The sequence below is a fragment of the Solanum dulcamara genome, chromosome 3, assembly GCF_947179165.1.
Source record: "Solanum dulcamara chromosome 3, daSolDulc1.2, whole genome shotgun sequence".
Lineage (NCBI taxonomy): Eukaryota > Viridiplantae > Streptophyta > Magnoliopsida > Solanales > Solanaceae > Solanum > Solanum dulcamara.
This window is the reverse complement of record NC_077239.1, coordinates 7,237,422-7,247,509: the sequence shown is the minus strand read 5'-3', so window position 1 is coordinate 7,247,509 and position 10,088 is coordinate 7,237,422. Positions and strand designations below refer to the sequence as shown.

Here is a 10,088-nt window from a genome sequence, read left to right as displayed (position 1 = left end):
ATAATTTTGGGGAAGCATCCGACTTTAACGGTTCAATCTCCTCCTACGTTTGGTAACGTAGTTATTGGATTCAAGTTATTACTTACTCTTACTCAATTCGGTGCTCGATACTCCTCCCAAGACTCAATGCTCATAAATCTCCATCCAATCAACTCAATCAAATCATATTAACAAGTCTCATTTAAAACCTTGTCAACTCATCAACTCTATCACAATCAAAATGTATCTGATTACGAATGTTAGAATATGAAAGGTATGTAGAAAATAATATTGTAAAGACAAATAACACCAGCCTAACCCCAAATAATACCATGAATCCTAATAAAACCCAGTTTGCTTATACTGCACATATGGTGGCAACCAGCTGTGCAACAACAAAAGCAGCTAGCAGAAGGAGACCAGGTCGTTCTACATAAGAGCAACTCCTTGACCTAGTTACGAAAATGAGTGTCTAACTAACGATGTTGACTTAAAGATATTGGGATGGATTGAGCTCATGTATATTGTCTTTAATTGATCTTACACCAAATGTGTCACTAAAGAAATTTGACTGATGAGCAGCTTAAAAGAAGATAACGCTCATCATGGCAAGGTATGTTCCAAGAATTATTCCAGTGGCAAATATTTCTCTCAGTTTCCATGAGTTAGGCATAGGTACAGTTTCACCTTGTCTTTAGATATGGTCATGATGGTTCCATCATTGAGAATGGCCATGATAAGACCATGAAGGGTGAGAAATTAAACTTCCAGATTAGTGGAATAACCATGAATCCTAGCACAATTCGGATGGTTATAGAAACAACATAAATGGTATAATTCTTCATCCTTTGGAAACTGGCTCGACTAGTCAAAACGGCACTCACTATCACACTTAATCTTGGCTCCGTGAGAACTATGTCTGATGCACTACGGGCAGCATCAGTAGCAAAAGCCACAGATATGCCAATATTTGCTTTCTTTAGGGCAGGGGCGTCATTCACACCATCTCTTGTCATACCACAAATGTGCTTTCTTTCATGGAGCTTCCTCACAATCTCATGTTTGTGCTCTGGAAAGAAACCGGCAAAGCTATCACCCATCTCAATGAGTTCATCCATAGGGTGGTTAGCAGTAGTATTTTCATCCTTGTTCATCCTAGGAGAGAGGAAGAAGGGTACATGTTTGTTCCCATGCCAAGTCTACGACTAGTCTCCTTGGCTATGGCAAGCTGATCGCCAATCATCATTTTTACATTGACACTAAGGACAAGGTCACACGTAATTGTCTATGCACTATCATGCCTTGGAGGATCAAGTTGTTTGTTGGTTTGAAAATGGAAGGAAAAAAAGGAAGTAAAAAATCTTGGCTATCCCACATTGGGGATATAGCATATGAAAATTATTTTTGTTAGCTATTTAAGGAGCTTAGCTCCATTGTTTGTATCTACACAAAAAAAACACCAAATACCAAAATGTATAAATTACATGGTATTGTATTTTTTTTACCATTGAGGGATTTAGGGATGATATCTCTTGGGTATAGTATTTTAGGTATTGGGGGGTGTGAGAAATATTGTGTATTATATGGTTGTAACAGTTTTCCGTAAAGTGAATAATTTTTCATTATATCTTGTGTTGTTTTTATTCTGTTTAATTTCTCTGTTATTATTTTCTGCTTGAAGGCGGTTCAGAAGGGACAGAAATTAGTCTGTGTTTTTTCCCAATAAGTGATATCAGAGCCTTAGGTGTGGAATAATTCTTTTGAAATTTTAATATGCTCTGTGGTTACAGCTTTGTCTGATCTTCCATATCAGAAAAAAATTCTGAATTAGAATTATTATTTTTCAAGCAGAAGTTTCGTCCTGGTGGAGTAGCAAATGGAGTCTAATTCTGGTGGAGTTTGCTATTCTGGTGGAGTTGCTTTGGATACTTGTATATTTGGAAATAGTGGAAATAAGTACAATATAAAAAGGTTCTGGCTAAGGAAAGACTTGGCATTTAAGTGTATCAATTGTGATCCACCTCTCTTTCATGTGATCTAATTTAGTGGGTACTTTTTCATTGTTATTGTCCATTTATTAGTATTGTTAAGCATGTTGGGACAAGATTTGAGAATTTGGTTAGAGAATTAGTTTTGGAGTTGGTTGCATGAGAAAATAAAGTCAAAGTTGATTAAAAACTATCCGCGAGTATTGTCAAAATCTGGCATGCATTAGTTAAGAGATGTAGAAGCTTCAGCAGTGGTTCTTGAACTATGGCGGTTGTGATTTATTACATGTATGATTGCAGTGGGGATGTAGCTTTGGGATTTTTGTGGTTCTCTGTTAATGCAACAAGGGATCAAAAGAGGTGGTCAAAGATTCAAGTCGTGTCAAATGGTAAAAATAAAAGCGCCTTTCCAAAGGTAAGCGGTTAGGTTGACTTTGGAAAGGCTACTAAGGACCGGGTGAAGAATGAATTGAGGATTTGACTAATGGAATTTTGGAATCTTTATGGACTGGAATGTTGATCAACAACTAGTAAACTCGGACAAGGTAGGACTATAAGGAGTTGTTCGGCAAAGGCTCCGACTGTACGCTAGGATATGTATCCTTGTGACATGTTATCCAAGGTTGTCATGATAGAGTATGGAATAATTCTAGCGTATCCACAATTTGAACATGGGCATTGGTTGATATGTGATGCAAGGTGTGTGGTGTAAAGGATATCGATGGCTAATAAACTCTCAAGAAATCAACAAGAGGGTTGCATCATAAGTTATTAGCAGGTTATTTTTTCCGACATGAGCCGAAACTGAAATTCCTAAAATTGGGAAATGATTTCAAGTGAAAATTCTTGGATTGGTTATATTCAATCTTGGTGGAGGTACTCTTTATGGTGGAAGTATGATAATTCTTGATATTAAAATTATGATTGTCGGTAGCAGATAATGTGGAGGTTGCTGCTACGCATGGTTGGTCATGTTTTGAGTCAGGTGGAGAACTGATTATGTGATGTATAGATGGACAACTCTAAAGGGCCCACAATTGATATTTTTTTTCTTCTTTTCAAAGGTGGAGGTTTGTTGGTTATTGGTTTGGAAAAGGAAGAAAAAAAAGAAAGTAAAAAATGTTGGCTATCCCACATTGGTGAGATAGCATATGAAAATAGCTTTTGTTAGCTATTTAAGGAGTTTATCTCCATCATTTGTATCTACACCAAAAACGTACCAAATATCAAAATGTATAAAACATATGGTATAGTATTTTTTTACCATTGAGGGATTTAGGGATGGTATCTCTTGAAGGTCTCTTGGGTATAGTATTTTAGATATTAGGGTGTGTAAGACAAATATTGTGTATTACATGGTTGTAAATATTTTCCATATAGTGAATATTATTTTCATGGTTTTTTCCGTATTGAGTTTCCATATTATATCTTGTGTTGTTTTTATTCTCTTTAATTTCTCTATTATTATTCTCTGCTTGAAGGCGGTCTGGAAGGGATGTAAATTAGTCTATGCTTTTTCCCAATTAATGGTATCAGAGCCTTAGGTGTGGAATAATTATTTTGAAATTTTAGTATGCTCTGTGGTTGTAGTTTTGTCTGATCTTCCACTTCAGAAAAAAATTCTAATTTAGAATTATTATTTTTCAAGCAAAAGATTCATCCTGGTGAAGTAGCAAGTGGAGTCTAATTCTGGTGGAGTTTGCTATTCTGGTGGAGTTGCTTTGGGTACTTGTATATTTGGGAATAGTAAAAATAAGTACAATCTAAAAAGATTGTGGCTATGGAAAGATTTGGTATTTAAGTGTATCCATTGTAATCCACTTCTCTTTCCTGAAAACTAATTTAGTGGGTGCTTTTTCATTGTTATTGTCCATTTATTAGTACTGTTAAGCATGTCGGGACAAGATTTGAGAAGTTTGGTTAGAGAATGAGTTTTGGAACTGGTTGCGTGAGAAATAAAGTCAAAGCTGATGAAAAATTATCCACGAGTATTGTCAAAATCTGGCATGCATTAGTTAAGAGATGTAGAAGCTTCAGCAGTGGTTCTCGAACTATGGCGGTTGTGATTTATTACATGCATGATTGCAGTGGGGATGTAGCTTTGGGACTTTTATTGTTCTTTGTTAACGCATGGAGGGATCGAAAGAGGTGGTCAAACATTCAATTCTGGTCAAATGGTAAAAATAAACTCAAGGATTTGACTAGTGGAATTTTCGAATCTTTGTGGACTGGGAATATTGATCAACAACTAGTAAACTTGGACAAGGTAGGATTGTAAGGAGCTGTTCAGCAAAGGCTCTGACTATACGCTGGGATATGTATCCTTATGACATGTTATCCAAGGTTGTCATAATAAAGAATGGAATAATTCTAGCGTGTCCATAATTTGCAATGGGAATTGGTTGATATGTGATGCAAGGTGTGTGGTGGAAAGGATGTCGATGGCTAATAAACTCTCAAGAAATCAACAAGAGGGTTGCATCATAAGTTATTAGCAGGTTATTTTTTCGGACATGAGCCGAAGCTGAAATTCCTAAAATTGGGAAATGATTTCAAGTAAAAATTCTTGGATTGGTGATATTCAATCTGAGTGGAGGTACTCTTTATGGTGAGAGTATGATAATTCTTGATATTAGAATTATAATTGTCGGTAGCAGATAATGTGAAGGTTGCAGGTACGCATGGTTAGCCGTGTTTTGAGTCAGGTGGAGAACTGATTCTGTGATGTGTAGCTGAACAACTGTAAAGGGCCAATGATTGGTATTTTTTTTCTTCTTTTCAAAGGTGGAGATTTGTTGGTTATTGGTTTGAAAAAGGAAGATAAAAAAAAGGATGTAAAAAATATTGGCTATCCCACATCAGTGAGATAACATATGAAAATAGCTTTTGTTAGCTATTTAAGGAGCTTATCTCCATTGTTTGTATCTACACCAAAAATATACCAAATATCAAAATGTATAAAATACATGGTATAGTATTTTTTTTTACCATTGACGGATTTAGGGATGGTATCTCTTGAAGGTCTCTTGGGTATAGTATTTTAGGTATTAGGGTGTGTGAGACAAATATTGTTTATTACATGGTTGTAAAATTTTTTCATATAGTGAATATTCTTTCCGTGGTTTTTTTCGCATTGGGTTTCCACGTTATATCTTGTGTTGTTTTTATTCTCTTTAATTTATCTGTTATTATTTTCTGCTTGAAGGCGGTCCGAAAGGGATGAGAATTAGTCGATGTTTTTTTCCCAACAGATCAAAAAGAGGCAAAAGGTCTACAAAGACCCAAGGTCCTCCTGGACTTTCCTTTGTCTTCTCTGGTACTGTTTGTTGAGCCACTGCAAGAGATCGAAGAACACGCTCAGCAAATTTGTCAATGATGGAGTGAACTTTCCTCTTTACATCCTCATTTAGTCCACAAAGATCAACAATCTGTTCAGGTGCACCTTTGCTAATCCTATGCCAATTGCCATCAGAATCTATGTAAGTAATAGTTGTGCTCTTGTCAACAGGGTTAAAAGGAAGGAAGTGTACTTTTTGAATCCCAGCTCTAGCCTCCTTGGGATCTGCCAGGATTCCGAAGATGCAAGCATCAATAGCATCCTGGTTTTCAACCCTTGAATCTCTGGCCCCAAGAAGAATAACGGTATCTTTGTCCATATCCTTTGCAAATACCTAGAATAAGTTTTTGTCTACTTCAAGCTTGTTTAATGTAAGAGTTCCTATCTTGTCACTACAAAGGACATCCATCCCTGCCATCTCTTCTATAGAAGTCATCCTCTTGGTGATGGCACCTTGATGTGACAATTTGCGGGATCCAATTGCCATAGTGACTGATAATACAGTAGGCATGGCTATTGGAATCCCTCCAATGAGAAAAACAAGGATATTATCGATTCCGTCTCTATAGTTTCTGTGCTGAATTGGGTACATTACAAGTATTTCTATGATGATTCCAGGTAGAATAGGGCATATGCAGAAGTTGCCGATTGCTGTCAACACCTTCTGGAAGTGGCCAACATTATTAGAAGTACGAACAAGATAAGCAGCTTTTCCGAAGAAGGTGTATATTCCGGTTGCAATGACAAGAGCGTCAATTTCACCTTGTTTACATGTGGAACCAGAGAAGATTCCATCGCCTGGGTGCTTTGTGACGGGTAATGACTCATCGGTGAGAGCAGATTGATCTATCTTGTGGGGATCTCCATGAAGGAGACAAGCATCAGCCGTTATGATATCCCCCAACTTGATACTTATTACATCCCCTGGTACTAGGAGTGCTACATCCATTTCGTCCTACAAAGAAAAGGATTTTATTGATGGTTTGGGTTTAGAAAAAACATAATGCCCTAAGTAAACTAAGGAAATGAAAGATGTTAAATCTTAAATCTATATCACCGCTTCAACCTCAATAGAAACTTTGAAATTGCGCTAGACCAACATGTTAGCATATAATTTTTCTCTGTTTCTCCCTCAGAAGAACTTGCTTAACAAAAGCATTGGCTGAATGTCAGGGCCAGGAATAGATAAAAGAGCTTTTCAACTTGATGCAACCAATGTCTATCTTCCTGAGGCGACTGGTGCTCCCTGTCTTACAAACTGTCAGAGCGATCCCACGATTCATCTCTTCACACCTGAAGAAATAGCATCACTAGCTAGAGAAACTGGTTCACCCAACGGCGCAGAGAAGAAGAGCTAGTTTCTTTCAGAATTCACTTATAGGATTTGTGTCTGCACGCCATGAAGGAGGAACTGGCCCCGGATAATTCTTCAAGTAAAATTGGCAATTCAAGAATTCCAGGTAGAATAACCATCGGTTGTCTAGAGAAAGCTGATATGCGCAGAAGGTTTGTGCTTTTGCCAGATTCAATTCTAGAGCTACTTGATATCGGTGCCTAGAAATTTTGCATCTCTCCCGTGAAAGTACTAACTGAAGATGGAGTACTTATTGAGGACATAGCAGTGATAAGAGATGGAGATCATCTAGTTCTTGCTACTTCAGAAAATTAAACACAGCTCAAATGAATCAGATTGATCTGTAAATTTTGTGCTAATCATTTTGGATAGTAGATGATACATCAGTAACAAGGCAATGTAATTACAGCATAGTGGAATTTTAGTCATTGAAAAGAAATTGGAAGAAAATGTATAAACTTGTACACATAACAAAATATTCTCCTCAATTATATGGAACTAGTGTACACTAAATATCTTGATATTTGAAGGATCATAATTTTTACGCTCCTTCGTCTAACTTTGTGAGTGGGAATATTGAAAAATGAAAAATGGAGAACGGAAATGCCCTCGAAGGAGGAGATGCACAGCTGAAGTAACTATATTTTTCTAATCATCCGAATAGCCTGTAGGGGAATTGGCATTTCCATCAGGCATTGACCTTTTACATAATATTCATGTACCCACTTAATCCATAAAATGTCCTTTTTGTTGGCTAAATCGCAATGTGACTTAGCAATTGCAGCTCTATTCCATACTTTTAGGTTGGTTAAGATTAAACCTCCTCCGGCCTTGGGGTAAACAGACCCTTTCCCATGTAACAACGGCCTTCTTAGTGGAAAGAGTTATGCCTAGATATTTGAATGGGAGCTCTGCATACACAAATCCGAGTTTTTGGAGAATTTTGTCTATGTCTCCACCAAAATAGACTGAACTTTACCCATATTAGCTTGTAAACCCGAAGCCTTGTAAAAGTTGAGGAAACATGTTTGTAACACCCCGAATTTTTTTTGCGCAAAGACTCAAACATTTCTTCACATGTGTGTAGACTCGAACCGAAGGACTTGTAACTTTATATATTAGTTAGGATAAATTCCTAAATATTTGAAGTGTATTAGATGTGTTTTAGGATCATAAGAGATCTCTAACACCAAGTCGAGTCCAAAGAATTCATTTCGACCAAATTTCCGAATGAGTTCGTATAAGAGTCAACTTCCAACGACCATATCTTTTTCAATATAATGAACTGGGTGGCCCATAACCTATCAAATTAAAGATCGTCGAGTCTTCTTTCCAACTCCACCAAGATTACAATTTTTGGAGTCGGAGTCAAACGTTATGACCATTTTACGACAGACTATCACTGCAGGAATTTTAGGCCTGGAATGGCGCTCCAGTGGCGCCCGACGCCACTATGGCGCCAGAAACAAGCCTCAGTAGTTTGGTCCTTGGAGCGATGCGCCACTATTAGGTTTGTAGGGTTTTTAAGCCCATTTTTCAGATTTCAGAAATTTCAGGTTTGGCGCTGCAGTGGCGCGACGCGCCACTATAGCGCCAGCAGGATTTTTGCCCAGTTTTCCAGATTTTTGATGAAGGGCAATTTGGACATTTTTCTAAACATATATACACTAACATAGGACGTTTTGGGGGAAAATTTTTAGTCTTCTCACATACCAAAAACCCTAATCTTCATCTCCTCTTCTCTTCCAAATCATCTCCAACAAAATCCTCTCAAAAGCTCAAGGATTCAAGGTGTTCAAGTCATGTCTTTGATTTTCGGTGAGATGTTCTTCATTTTCAGGTATGTAAGGCTAACCTAAAATATGGATTGAGTTCTTCCATATGCCCATAGATGTGTTAGATAGAAGTTGTGAAATATTTGAACCTTCTATGAAGATGTTTCTTGGATTTTTCCTAAACACTAGAATATTATTAATATGTGTTAATTATGTTCTTGAGTTGAGTTTGTTGAGGTTATGGATTCATGTATTCATTCACATGAAACCAAGATGAGATTTTCTTTTTGGTAATAAATTATCTTGAGGTTGAGGTTGATGGTTTTTGTGTTTAATAAAATCAATATTGCTTTCAAAGTGAAATGAGGTATTCTTTTATATGAGTTTGATGAAATTGAATATAGAATTAAATAAGAATTTTGAAGCAAGATGTTTGATAATGATGTGAATGATGATGTTTGATGATGATGTGAATGATGATGTTTGATGATGATGTGAATGAAGATATTTGATGATGATGTGACTGATGGTTATTTAATGTATGTAGAATGAATGATGAAGAGGTATGTTGATGATGATGTTTGAGGTGAAAAGGATTGGAGTCTAATGTGACTACATGATATGTGATTTGCATGAATTGATTTGATTGGAGTCATATGATTATAAATGATTATTTGAGAAGGAGTTTTAAATAAATGGTTTGTGAACATTTTTGCATAAACTATTTATACACTATTTTAAATTTAAAGAATGATTATTTTCATCTATGATTTAAAAAGAGTTTAAGTATGAATTGAGTTTGAGAAGTCTCTTAATTATCATTTTGAACGTGAGTATTTTGAATATAAATGAGTTGAGAATTTTTACATAAAAATGTGTATTTTGAGTTTGAGTTGAGGAGTTGAAATTATGTTTTAAATGCATCTAATATTTTCTGCATTCATTGAGTTGATATTGTATCAATTTTAAAGAGAAGAGTTTGAGGATTGAGATGAGTTGATTTGAAAGAAGGTCCAATGAGGCCAGATTTGATTGAGTTTTGAAAAGAGTCCAATGAGACTAAATGAGTTTATTTGAAAGAGTCCAATGAGACTAAATGAATATTTTGAGTATTTTACTCACTTGATAGATATGAGCATATTGTGTCTTAGGAGGAGTATTGAGCACCGAATTGGGTAAGAGTATAGTCCATACTCGAATCCCATGAACTACATAGCCAACGTAGGAAGAGATTGTACCGTGTCGGATGTTTCCCTATTTCATTGTCCTGAAATGATAGGACTTGATGGATTGATGGATCCATGATTAGTTAATTCGTTCATACCCTAGCAAAGTATGAATGGATGTGGCAACAACATCGGCTTGTTGTATTATCACTTTCTCATATGGTGATGGTTGTCGGTTAGAGAAACTCCCAAATTGAGTGGATTGTGCATGATTTGATTGGTTTGATTGACATTGTTGATGATTGAGTTTGATTGTATAACATTACTAAGTTCTAATTTGCATATTTATTGAGTTGAGTCCTTTGACTTGATTGTTGAGTTAATTGTATATGATTGGATTAGATTAGATAATTTGTGATTCGATTGTACATGATTGGATTGGATTGGATTAGATTAGATGATAAGTGATTGGATTGGATTAGTCGATAT

At 36.2% G+C, this 10,088-nt stretch overlaps 1 pseudogene; it reads right to left on the bottom strand.

Annotated features, from left to right (window-relative positions):
* Nucleotides 1-337: 337 nt before the first annotated feature.
* LOC129881517 (plasma membrane ATPase-like) lies at nt 338-6,145 on the bottom strand (annotated as a pseudogene).
* Nucleotides 6,146-10,088: the final 3,943 nt, after the last annotated feature.